At 45.2% G+C, this 13,793-nt stretch overlaps 1 protein-coding gene across 1 annotated transcript in view; it reads left to right on the top strand.

Moving 5' to 3' along the window:
* Positions 1-13,793, top strand: part of LMBRD2 (LMBR1 domain containing 2) — a 440,257-nt gene that overhangs the window by 23,196 nt on the left and 403,268 nt on the right. The gene's annotated exons all lie outside the window — the stretch shown is intronic.

Genomic DNA, 13,793 nt, shown 5'->3' with positions numbered 1-13,793 from the left:
GACAAGCCACGTCACCTGAAGGACCTGAGGAAGTCTTCCCGGACCACACGATCCCTGGTACATCTCGATATCAGCTGCGACCCCAGAAGAGAGACACTTTGTTGCTGAAAAAGACTGTTTGAGCTACTGTCCTGGGTAGTGAAAGACTGAGTTACAAAGGGGGGGTACTCTTTTAGTGGCTACTCATCTCAACCTCAGCGAAGAAACCAACGTCTACCCAGGACCTTAGGGCACCATCTGTTCTGTTGTTCAACGGCAAGATGAACATGCCTGCGAAGAAGAAGTCAACTGCTGCAAAAGTTTGTGATCGAAAGAGTATATTCATTATTGGACTCACTTTGATTTTTGTCATCATTGCTACAATAACATGGGTTGTAGAGGGAGTAGCTCCTGCTCGACAACTACTGACTGCTACTACTCCAGTCCCCATCGAGCACCGATATTTTACTCTTCCCTATCATGAAAAGAAGCACTGAATATCATATCTCAATAACACTTTCATACAAATGTTGCATCACACCAATAATGCTATGAACATTACCAACTGTTGGGTGTGTGGAATGATGCCAGCTCATCAGAAAAAGGGAGGAACGCCTTTCATTCCTTTGCCGTTTTCACAAAGTGGCTCCTGCAGAGCCTGGTTTGCACTATTGTGGGCTTCTCATATTGGTAATATTACCAACTTTGATGTAGGAAGACTTAATGCTCAGTTAAATAGTCTGTTACCCTGATGAGGAAGGAGATCCACAAGCTAAAGGAACTGTATGGGAAATGGAGGAGTATCGCCGAGGAAATTCATCCAGGCACTATGTTTTCCCTAACACTCGAATTGTCAAAGGTAATGGGCCTCCTGTTATAGCTGTTACTAGAGCTCGAGCAGACCTTTGTGTGAGCAGTATTGGCATTATCCCTGTGGGAAAAAGTCATTGTACTACAGTGCTGAACATTACTGGAATAAACAATAGTAATTTTTTGTCATCACAGAACACCTATTTCATTTGTGGAAGTAAAGGCTATTACCGCCTACCTATTAGGTGGTCAGGTAGCTGTTTTGTGTCCTTTTTGCTACCACCTGTATTTTTGACACATGCATCCTACCACAAAGACTATAAACTGTTTAATGACATTTCTAAGAGTCAATTTAAGAGGACAATAAATCACGATGAGGTGGATCAAACTGATACTGCATTGCAGCAGTATATTGACTTTAATTTGGGACTATTCTTCTTTGTTGGTGCGGCCTTAAACAGCAGAAAAATAAGGCATTTAACACGTGTTGTAGAGGCTGTAACCAATCAGACAGCCATGGCACTTGGAAACATCACGGAAGAACTACAAATTGCGAAAATTGTGGCACTCCAAAACAGGATGGTTTTGGATGTGAGCCTGGCAGACCGTGGTGCAGCATGCCGCATTATTGGGAGCAGCTGCTGTGACTACATCCCTGACCACGCCCCTTCAGTTTTTGAAGCAATTTCTAAGCTGCACAAGATAGCCACTGAAATCCATCAGGATTCAGGAACGGGGACTTTGACTGGATGGCTATGGACTATGTTTACTGTATGGGACTGGAAACTATTGTCAGCTCTATGTATATTTGTTATGATCCTTTTTATCTGTTGCCTATGTATCCAATGTGGCCCGATGCTCTGTTCCCTTTGTGCTTCTACCTGTACCTCATGTATACCAGCTAAACAAAATGTCAAGAATGTAAATACCCGACTAGTAACAGACCAAGAAGTTAGTGAGTTAATGATGATTGATGTCCATGATATCTTCCATGCTCCTTCTAAATCATAGAGATGTCTTCAGCTAATGCTAAAAGGGCCGTCTGTGGAAATCGAAAATAATTGCTGTTAGCATGAGCTGAAGCCATCATGTTTGCAGCATCCATTTTGTTAGCCTTGTGATTCTGCCATCTTCACTGTTGTCTGCTTTTCTATTCTGCTTGAGTCATCAACCTTAGTTAACTCCTTCTGCACTGAGCCAGAGTAATGTATGAGCTCAAAAAGGCCTGTAGCTGCTAGATATGCACCTGTTTGAGAATGTAACTGTCTATCATATCCTACTGATGACAGCAGTTCTGTTTCCCCTCCCAGTTTGCTGACTTAGTGATATTCATCTGCCCATGTTTGTCAGTATCTATTCCTGTGTAGGCCTGTACCTTCTATTTGTAACAACATGCTTACTCTGCAACAAACTGTGTATAAAAGGCCCATGGTTTCTGTATTCTATGTAACATGCTGGGTGAGACAGCAAGCGAGCTACACTGTTAAGGAAGTATCTATTGATTGTCCGGATATCTTGGCCCTTTGGTTGTGCATGGGTCATGACAGGGATATCCTGCTAATCAACATCTATGCAAGAGGACAGCCTGGAGGTAGGCGATCTGAGACTGTGGAAATCCTTGATGGGTTTCTGGACAGTAGGAAAGTAGGGCACTACATGATCATAGTGGGGGATTTTAATTGTTGTTTTGAACCCCTCGGTTTTGAGGATGGCAATCTAACTTCCGACGAGGACTCCCAGTGGAAGATCCCCTCCTTAGATCTCAGACCAATCTCAGACCAATTAAAAAATGGACTGAAGCTGCTTTGCAGCTCAAGGGGATGTGCCTGGAAAAGGGAGTCAGGGCAGCAAATGGAAGGACCCAGTCGGACCGGATGGGTGCCCATACTTATAACAACGGCGTAAGATCAAGCAGGATAGATTACATCCTTGTTAGTGTTGATTTCTGGGTTCACTTACATGATATAACGGTCGTTGAGCGGGTCGAAAGTGATCATGACCCACTGGTACTATCCTTATTAGCGCCAAGTTCAATAGCCAATTCCAATATGGCTGAGGCACACAACTCAGTGGAAGCCGCTGTCACGAATGATGAAAGAAGAGTTAGATGGGCCAGGCTTATTGATAGAGAGGGGCACTTGGAAGAGATGAAGTCTATGTTTGGCCACTCGGTTGCTATTCTTAATAGTTGTCACTCTCAGGAGGACATGAATCGTATTGCTCTGATCATACACACGGAGCTATTTACTAATTTAAAATCATTCTTTATCAAACGCAATTTTAGGAAGAGCAATCCAAGTGCCAAGATGGCTACCTGGTATAACAAGCTGTGCAGAGAGTCATATCGGGAGCTAACAAAAGCCATTATATCTAAAAATATGGGCAAGGTAAGATTGGCTAGGTCCAGGTACAAAGCAGTTCAAAAAGCGGCTAAAAAGGACTGGGACAACAATCGCTGGCTCAACCTACTAAATGCTAGTCACGAGAGAGACATGGTTAAATTTTGGCAGTTAGTTAAGTGGGGTTGCAATGGGACTCCACATATTCTGGTTAACCATGTAGCGCCAGACTCGTGGCCAATTTTCAATAGCAAATGCTGTTGATACGCTGCCACTACCAGGTCTTACGCCTAATATCTTACTGTTCGACAACCAGGAGGTTGAGAAGGTCCTCTCTCTGTTGCCTAAAGGGAGGGCTCCTGGTCCGGACTGTAAACCGGTGTAACGCCCTGAACGTCTCAGGATCGTTTAACAGACACGATAATGAGAACGCAACCACTTGTGAAGGTTTAGTTATTTTAATGAAGGCAAAAATAATACAAGGAATAAACAAAGGTTATAGTCACTGGAATCCTCCAGGCTAAGTACGTTACCAGCCCACAGCACGGATGGTCCTAACCGTCCTCTGCATATACACCGATCCCGGCGTATGCCAAAAGAGGGCATAAATGAAATGGCCGACAATGCCAATCGGTAGGCTGTGAGGGGCACGAAGAGTGTTGGGGAGAATCGAGGAGTCAGGGAAACACCCAGCCGGGGTCTCTACCTGAAGGGAGCAGCCGCTCAACCTCTTCCTCAGACTGCACCGGGGCGCCGAGTCACCTCCTGGTGATGCGTCACCGATACCCCAATCACAAGCAAAGAAGACTGAACCGAGAGCAGCCGCTCGATCGATCCCGTGGACTTCCGAGTCTGTAACGCGGCAAACACCTCCTGGTGTGCGTTACAGCTGGCAGTCCCTGTATCTCTGGTCGGGCTGGGAGTTACGACTCCAACCAGCAAAAGCGCCACTGCGCTTTGACTCAGCCGAGTCAAAAGGCGAAGCTCAATGGTTATCCGGTAGAGCTTCCGGGTCCTTCACAGGTGACAATGGGGCAAGACACGGCCCAGGGAGTAACGACTCGACCTACCTCCGTTCTTGCCTTACTGGAGCACCACTCCGGAACACTGCTCTTCACTAAGCAGGTACGTCGGTGTAAACACAATATCCGACAGCGTTGTACCTCCCGGTTCCTCTCTTTATAGGGCGTGTTTCCTTGAGTTATGTAACAGCTCTCCTGTTTACATAACCTCTCAACCGCTAAGCATCCTGGGAGATGTAGTCCGTTTTCGCTGGTTACCGTTTTCCTCCCCTCGCATGACAGGAATTCTTGACAACCGGCTGATTTGTTCCTGTTCGACAAAGAAAATTGGGTTAAATATATCACATTTATAGCCAATGCCATAGCTAGCGGTGCTCCTCTTCCCGATACCTGGTCTGGAGCTATTATATTACCGATATATAAAAAGGGTGATCGCTTTTCTCCTGCCAATTATAGACCGATTAGCTTTATTGATTCCATGCAGAAAATAATCGCTAGATTGGTCCTTAGCAGAATCCAAGTGTGGATTGAGGGGAATGAGATTCTGTCACCATTGCAGGCTGGTTTTCGCCCTTTTACTAGCACCATTGACCAGGTTTTTAGGTTCATAATGATTTACTGGAAGGTAGTCATTATAGGAGCAGGGTTCCTATATGCAGCTTTTATCGATCTTAAGTCTGCTTTTGACTTGGTGCCACGCAATAAAATGTGGCATGCCTTTCTGGAAGTAGGGATGCCTCAGGAGTTATTAGCCTTGATAATTAAGCTGCACAATTCAAATTATGCTCAAGTGCGGTGGGGCCCAAAAGGCGAGACTACAGCTAGTTTCCCAGTGCTTAAGGGTGTGCGCCAAGGATGTGTCCTGGCGCCGACATTGTTTTCCCTGTTTATTAACAGGGTGGTCCAATACTATTCTACACACCATACAGATGCCCCTAGTTTGGGGGGGGCTTAGGATACCACTGCTCATGTTCGCGGACGATACCCTGATCCTATCTAAGACACAGAAGGGACTGCAGGTTGCATTGTCCAGGTTCGAGGAGTTCTGCCGTGACCATGGGCTTGTGGTCAATGTGGACAAGACTAAGTTTATGACCTTTCACCATCATAAGACCATTCAAAGCACTGTATTTATGAACAATGTCCTTTTGGAACAGACAGAAGCATTTGCACACCTCGGGATTACTCTGGGTAAGAAACTTAGCTGGAAACCACACATTGATCTTTTAGCTTTGAAACACGCTCAGTTGGCAAGAGCCCTTGTTAAAGAACATAAGCTCTCATTTACCAAGCCCATGGCCCCTGTTTTAAAATTATACAATACCAAGGTTATTAACTAAATTTTACATGGAGCGGAACTATGGGGTTTCGCGAATATCTCCTCCTTGGCACCAGCCCAGAACAAATTTGTCAGAGCTATTACGAGTCTTCCGCAATCCACACCACTATTGCCCCTCTTTTTGGATCTGGGTTGCCTTTGAATCGAGGATTTAGCTTGCTTTCGACCAATAGCGTTTTGGCGACGTCTTTGGGTTACTCCTGAGCCTTACCACTATGCGAAATCCCTTATGGATTTCAGGGGGGTTGGTTGTACGAGGAAGATCGAATGGTTACAGGATGTGAAAAACTCCCTGTGTGGGATGGGGTTGAGTGGCCTGTGGGAGCACCCTGATGAAAATCCATTTCCGTCCAAAAAGGAGCTCAAGGCCCCCTAATGGGACATGGTTAGGAACAACTGTTTTTGTTCTTCCCTTAGACCCTCCCTATCCTCGGACTATCTGATGCACAAACAGGATTTTGTGTTTGAAGCATACTGGGATATCATTTCTAGACCGGTGGATAGGAAACTACACCATCAGTTTAGGGTTGGCTCTCTCCCAATCAATGCCTTTACTTCCAAATGGCGGTTGAACAGGTCTGGGCACTGTCCTGTTTGCCCAGCTTCGCTGGAATCCATATCCCATTTCTGTTGGTGTGCCCGGCTTACAAATCTCCTAGGCTTAAATGGCTCAAACCAATTTGTATAAACATGGGTACCAGATCGGCTATGGTGGCAGTAAGGATCTTGCGGACATCTACTGATGCTCCTATAATTGTAGTTTTGGTAAAATTCCTGAGCTGGGCATGGTTTATCCGCGGTAAATAACTAAGAGAAATTCAGGCCCAAGCCTAGCTGTAGCCATAACAATGTGATACAATTTTAGTAAGGCACCACTAACCTATTAATTTTAGCTACAATTATTAATTGGTTTTACACTGTATTTAGATGGTTTTATAGTGGTTCTCGTTGGTGATTATCTTACTTGTCATATATACTGTATTAATTACTGATTTGCCATTCTGCTTTCATTGCTCTATATGGTTTTGTGTTTTTATCCTAAAGGTCTTTTTTTAGTCATTTTGTATGAATTGTCTTTTATGATTATTTTAATCAAGATAAAGACTTAATGAATGAATGTATTCCATGTACTACCTCCTACAGCGCCTGGGGGTGTTGTATTGATGTAGTCCCATTAATGGGTGATTAATAAACTTGTTATTTTGAATTCCAGCTTCAGTGCCAATCTCTTCTTTGTTAGTCTAAGGACCCGTGGACAAACTTAAGGGTGAACCCTGCACCGGTGTGCCCCTGCACATTTCCACACCATGATTAAATTTGTAATCTTGCATAGAGACCTTAACTCCATACATTCTAAGTGAAGATAAGGGGTAAGGTCGAGCTCCTCAACCTGGTTCTCTATGCCATAGTTATCTTCAATAACAGCTGGGTTCTTGTTAAAAGACATTCTAACAAAAAGTTCTTAACCCCTCTTACCCCTAAAAAAGTGAACTTGCATTTTTTTTAAATTCTAAAGGGACTTAACCAAGGTCCTAACAAGACTATTAGTAATTTGGAAAAATTTGTCATATTCAAAAATCTGAATTCTAAAGGCAATTTAAGAGTTCGTGTGATCAGGTGGTGACAAAGTCAGTGCAACAAATGCAACGTGCTCATGTCACGGCGTTAACATGGAGGACTGCACTGTAGACTTGAGCAAACAGAGCACCTCTTCTTCCAAGATGGCCTCTGCTGACGTAGGCAACAAGACGCGCTGCGCCGTAGCTATGCAACCGCTGGCGTCTCGTGAGCTTGAGGGCAGTTGGCTTGAAAGTTACAACTGTTGGGGCGGTTGGTGCTGCTCAGCTGAGGTAAATAACGTTGCCTGGCAGTCAGGTTTTCTGAGATAAAAAGTTGTAAAACTCATGGTTCTTCTGTGGTCAAAAGGCGTGACAGGTGCACAAACGATACATGCTGTTGAGTGGCACATACAGGGGCCATAGACGTAGTTTCACAGAGTTAGCACATGGCAGTGACAAGTCTCTGGGAGAGGTGACAATTTAGAGAAGAGTAGTTAGACGAATTGAATAATCCGGTTGGTAACAGCAGTATCAACTGCAGTAGTCGAAGTGGGCGGGAACGGCAGGGCACGGCGTACCCCTACTTCTTCAATTCCAAGGAGTCCGTTCCCCTACTTTTTTATTTTGAAAATGCGTCCCAGGACGCAAGAATTCGCCACCGCCGATAAATAAAGCTCGGGGTTCCTGGCGTTCGTGACGGGTGGGAAGACAGAGAAGTAACAGGACTCTGTCTTTTCCTTCTTGCCCAGAGAAGAAAAATACAGTGTCCACTTCTGCTCTGCCGCTTCAGCTGCCCCCCCCACCCCCACTCTTTCCTTCGTCCCTCTCTTTCTGTCTAGCAGTTCTTCTCTTACTGAAAACCGAGTCTTCAAGACGGGGTTTTCACTCTCTTTCCTCTCCTTTCTTTTGTTTGCTTCCCTGTGAAATGCATCCAAAAAAGAAAAAAAAATTGCTGGAAATGTCGTATTTTAATTCCAAAGTGCAGCATCTGGAATAAAAGGTTAAAAATATGAAAAATAACTAAATAAAGTAAGACAGAGTGGTAGATAACTGGCCATATTGATTTTATTCACACCCAAACACATTAGCGCCACTTTTACAGAGTTTGTCAGTGAAGCGGTATTGTTGTTTTCTTGTCATTGTTTTCCCTGGGCTTGAAACTAGTGCACCAATCCTGGAGGTACTGGATGTGTGGATTGGAAAACAAAATGTGTACTGCGGCTCTGCGTCCAGGAATGTGGTCTTTTTACCATACTGCTTACATTTTGTAAGGATATAAGCAACGGACATTGAAATGGGTCCATTCAGGGCCCTAAAGTCATGTCCTTAACTTTTCAGGCAAAAGCACTCACTGATTTCTGAATAGTGAGTGTAAATGCGTTAAGGTAACCATGTTGTTCCTGCTTACATTTCACATGGTTTGCTAAATTTAGCATTCCCTATGAGTGTTTGCTTATTCCAGGATGTTGTTACTTTTTTTTGTAAGCCGCATATTGCTCTTGTCTACTGCGTAATTTAAATTGAGCCGCATCCATGTGCCAGCAACAATTGGGTTGTAGTTGAAGGCAGTGTGAGTTTTTCTCAGTGGGGCAGTATGGTGTTCAGTGGGGGAGAGGATGTGGCCCTATGGCCATAGCTACTGAATTTGGAACTGGAGAACCAGGTTCAGCCTTAATAACCAGTCCACCAGACCACTTCCCTGAGAGAGCACATTCCTATGCTAGACCTTAGAAGGCTGCGCAAGACCTTAGAAGCCCTGGTGTCGTAACACCAGCAGGTGGACTCTAGCATGACAAGTGTAGTTTAACCTTCAAGGCTTGTCCACCACAATCCATACTAAATTTCACCTCCAGTCTTGCGGGCAGGCCTATGAAGCAGCACAGCCAAGAACAACAGTGACTCAGTCACTGAGGTCACAGGACCCTTGAGAAGGGCCAGTTCTAGGGCAGTGCAACCGGTGTGACCGCACCGGGTGCTGACTTTCGGTGGAGGCATTATGTTTGCAAGTATATTAGGGTTTTAAAAAAACTTGCTGCCTCCTTCCTGGCCTCCAGCAATTTTCGGCAACAATAAAAATATCATGATGACTCTGGTGTTTAATGTTCTTCCTAGAGAGAGATCATTTTGTCTAGTGGAAGTTTTGATTCATGGAAAGGTAGCTCAGAGGGTTAATGTGCCTGCTGCAAAGAACATGTACCATGTAGATTGTGAGAAGTTGGCCTGGTTTATGCTGTCCACTAGTTATAGTGGGCACCTTGTACCAGTACAAACAACCCTTATTGATGATAGGTTTAAAGACGACCTTTATTGAAAGCTATCCTAGTGGTAGCTATGGAGAGCAGCCTTCAGGCTAAGTCTTGAAGGAGTGTAAAGCAGCTTGGTTTACCAGATTATAACCTCTTGAATTACTAAATGAAAGGAGATCCACACAAGGTATATATAAAAAATATGTATTTATTTCTAAACACTCACTACTAATCTCTTTATGAGATTAGAGTCCAAGATACACAATAATACAGTTCTAAAATGACAGTAAATAGCACAATATACAATGGGCCCTAGGGGCAGAACAAACCATATATTAAGAAAGTGGTATAATAACCATGACTTGACTAGACACAGTGCCTAGAGCACGTAGAATTGCTGGGACCCCTAGGAACCACCCAAGGTAGTGACACAGGAGACCCACGAGGGACGCGTGCAGTGTGAGAACACAGGCGCGAGCCCCGTTCTATTCTATGGGAAAGTCGTGGTTGGAATTTTTGAAGTTAAGGACACTTAGGAGAGGACTTTGAGCAAACCCCTTTAGACTTAGGGGATTCTAGGGCCAGCACCCATGGGCACACCGGAGTACTTGAGTTACCTCACCCAGGGAAGCCGGGTGCATAGGTGTCAAATGGTGTCGGGAATCGTCGTTGATTTCAATGGCGATCTGCTGCAAAGTGCTGCTGCCGGGAAAGAGAAAAGTGTCCAGTGTGATCCAAGCCTGGATCGAAGATCAGAAGAACCGGAAAGCAGAGGGGACAGAGTCTGGGTCACTTGCCAGTGACCAGGGGCATGATAGACGAATGCCCACCGATGTCGGGTGATTCAGGTGCGAAGAGGTGAAGCTTGACTCTGCAGCCACGAGGACCAGGAGGTGTCAACGACAACCAGGAGCTGGATTCGAACTGTCCCACAAAGGATGTCGAGTGCTGCGGTGTCGGTGCTCGGATTGAACACAACAAGCCTTGACAACAGCAAACCATGGAGGAAGAGAAAAGATGCTTCGGTGCGGACCAGCAAGGTCCTGGGGATTCCCCATGCAGTGGAGAGTCAGGGCACATTTGGAGCAACCAGGTAAGCCCATTTAGAAGTAAAGTTGCCTTCACAGGGACCCACCAGTCGACGGACTAGGGATCGTGAAGGGACCTCGAGAGAAAACACAAAGGGCCAGCTCACGGAACACTCGTGGAGTGTAGGCGGGCAATCTTCTGTGCAAATGCTGCTCGGGGTCAGAGCTACAAGCAACCCAAAGCTCAGCTGCAGGAGTTGTTGGAAAGCTGATGCTTCTGCAAAGTGACATGGTGTCCAGGGGTTCGGGTTGCACGTTCGCCACAAGGAATACGGGCCGAAGACTTGCTGTGGGCACTGACCAACCTCTAAGACCACGGAAACCCACCTCCTGCATTGCAAAATTATTCGGAGTCTGGCGGGAGCTTCGGAGATGCAAACCGGTCAGATGCATCTTTGGTGACTGCCTTGCAGGGGAGTAACTCCTTTACTCCAAGGGAGATTCTTCACTCATCTAGTTCAATGTAGATCGTCGAAGTTCCAGGATTCAGAATCAGATTTTCGTCCAGGTGTAATCTAAAGTCCTGTAGCCAGAGGTTCCTTTCTTATACCCAAGGAAGGGGTGGGACAAACTCTAGGAACCCACCTATGGGAGGATCAGGAAAGAGGGGTGGCTACACCCATTTCCTTTGTCCAGTTTCGCACCAGAGCAGGGGCTGGTAGCCCCTGCAACCGGTTTGAGCTGGACTGTGCACAGGGACACCAAATGTGCTCCCAGTGCTGAACTTCAAAGCACTCTTGGAGTGCACCCACCCAGCCCCAAAACACTAAAACCTGTCTGGGAGGTGCTGACACCTCCCTGTGACAGGAAACCTATTGTCCAGGCCTCCCATGCCGGAGTTTCGTCCAGCAGCAGGAGGGCAGACTTGTGTCTGTGGCTGGCAGCATCCATTTTGTGACTCCAGTGCTCTGTTAGCTGGTACCAGGTATACCTGTGCTGTCATGTCTCTCCCTCTAAATGGGTGGGATCATACTCCCACACCAGTTACTGGTGTGGGGGTATGATTCCAAAGTGGTTGACACCAAACACAACATGTTTGCGTGCAGCCATCCCAAAGTTAGCATTTACCATTTGGTTATAATGCACTTAAGAGTGTATGGTTTGGCTGCATCACAAACAACTCCGGAATAAAGGTTCCGAAGGCTGCAGAGGGGCTCTGCTCATGCATGGGCACCCTCTCAAATAAAACCCAGCACCCTGCCTTCAGGATTGATAAGGCCAGCCATAGGGGTGACTGATAGGTTTATATGTGCAGTGATATGGAGAGATATAGTGAACCTGTATCTCAGTAAGGGGTGGATGCACCACCTTACCCAGGCTGCAGTAGCAGACCTGTGGTGTTATTTTGGAAGGCTTCCCAGGGGTGGCACAATACATGCTGCAGCCCCTGGTAGGCCTCTGGGGTACCTATGCCCTGGGTACATAGTATACCATATACTAAGGACTTATAGGGGTACCCCAGAATCCAATCTGGAGTGTACCTATAGTACTTGTAATCAATTTAAGGGAGAAAGCAGGATCCCAGCCAGACTAAGTCGAAAACCAGCAAAACACCAGGAATAAAACAGGGGCAACCATGCAGTCAGATTCCACCATCCTACACAGATCACAAAGTGCACAAAATGTAAATAGGTCAGTGGGCTACTGCTTTTGTCAGAGAGATCCTTTTGTTACTTGCAGTTCATAAGTTAAAATCATAACATACAACAGTGAGCTATTAACTTTCATCTAAGAGCTGCATACAAACTACAAGGTATAAATTGGAGCGTTATGTCCCCCCCACACCCCTCCCCCCCTCCGTCTTTGATTATCCTAATGTTGCAAAAAGTGTTCTTTTGGACAGAAATCAATTCTGATTATTAAAGAGAACCCCCAACCATGGTATTACGTTTTAAATTCTGAGTTTAGGGTTCTCCAGACCAATCACTATTAAACTATACGGCCTAGTAGTATGGTTGTCATGTAACTCCTACACCTTGTAGTCCTTAGTCTTATGTAACATGTTCTATACAGTGATTTACACACATATTGATTGTCTCTGAGTAATGTGTGTGATGTAAAGTGCTCCGACACCCTATACTGGTATGAGTGGCGCTGTAAATCAAATTAAATGTATCTGAGAGAGAGTGTGGTTATGGAGACTTGAGGGGCACTGTTAAAGGGTGGTAGTGAGGGAATCCATGGCAGAGGTGGTCATTAGGGGGCAATAACAAACATTAATGCACAGGGCACCACCAGTGCAAAGGCTGGCCTTGCCCTTGAGGCCAGTCTTCCTCACCCATAGTTAGCTCCATTGGCCTTGTTTCAGAATTAGTAGCTGCAACTCACCAGGGATTGGCAATGCAGAATTTGCAAGCACACCAAACTAAGTTCACAAACTTCACAGTCTCTCTGCTTCATTCACAAGCACTTTTAACATGTGCTGCTTGCTGTGGTGCCACTGGAATTAAAATATGCAGCAAAGGAGGACAAAATTATGCTGCAGTGTTGACTAAATTATGCATTTTAAAAAAGGCTGCAGCGTGATGCAGTATATTTTCTGATATGTTATTATTTTGACATGTGTACACATGCTAACAGTCTTTGGAAAGATTTTGCCTTATTAGTACCAGCGTAACATACAAATGCAACAGTGAGAAAGGTGATCAGTCAACCTTTGTAATCAGCCATCCACTCCGCAGCAAAACAAGTCACATTTTGTATTAACTTTTGATACGTTTGAGCTATAAACAATTTATTAGTTTAAATGGTCAGATAATGCAGCAGATCTTGCATTAGGAGGCAAATAAGGCAGAGCCATAATTATATAGAAAACATTTGCAAACTAGGATATTTTGCCATTCATGTTTGAACTGCTGTTGTGGAAAAGGGAGAAGTGCTGATGACAAACTCCATGGCTCGGCGACAAATGGTTTGTGCTTCCACATTTTATCGTATTTGGGACATTCTGTGATTAGAAGCATATCCCACTTTGTGAATGTGTTTTAATGTCAATAATTCATTATAACTTTAAATAATCATGTGTGTCCATTGGTTGATTAAATTGGACAGTGAAATGCCAAACAAATACTAAAAATTGGGATGTTTACGCATTCTGGCCACACCTCTGGCTCCGCCCACTGAGCCAGTCCTTGGGTTATTCCCGCCCTCTGATTCTCCGCCCACAGTTCCCCTACTTTTTTCCCCCCACTTCGACCACTGATCAACTGTCATATCTGAGAGATGTCCATGAAGTATAGTCTGGACCAGGGGTCTCCAACCGGTCGATCGCGAGCTACCGGTAGCTCGCCGAACCCCCATGAGTAGCTCGCGCCTTGCATCTAAATTTAGTCGCCTGTTATTGTCATTTAATATTCTTCGGCCTTTTTTTACAGCCGTTGCCTTCCCTCACCAAAACCAACTGCTCAGATT

The sequence above is a fragment of the Triturus cristatus genome, chromosome 2_1 (assembly GCF_964204655.1).
Source record: "Triturus cristatus chromosome 2_1, aTriCri1.1, whole genome shotgun sequence".
In the NCBI taxonomy this organism is placed as follows: domain Eukaryota; kingdom Metazoa; phylum Chordata; class Amphibia; order Caudata; family Salamandridae; genus Triturus; species Triturus cristatus.
The sequence above is the reverse complement of the archived record's forward strand: the minus strand, read 5'-3'. Positions and strand labels throughout refer to the sequence as shown.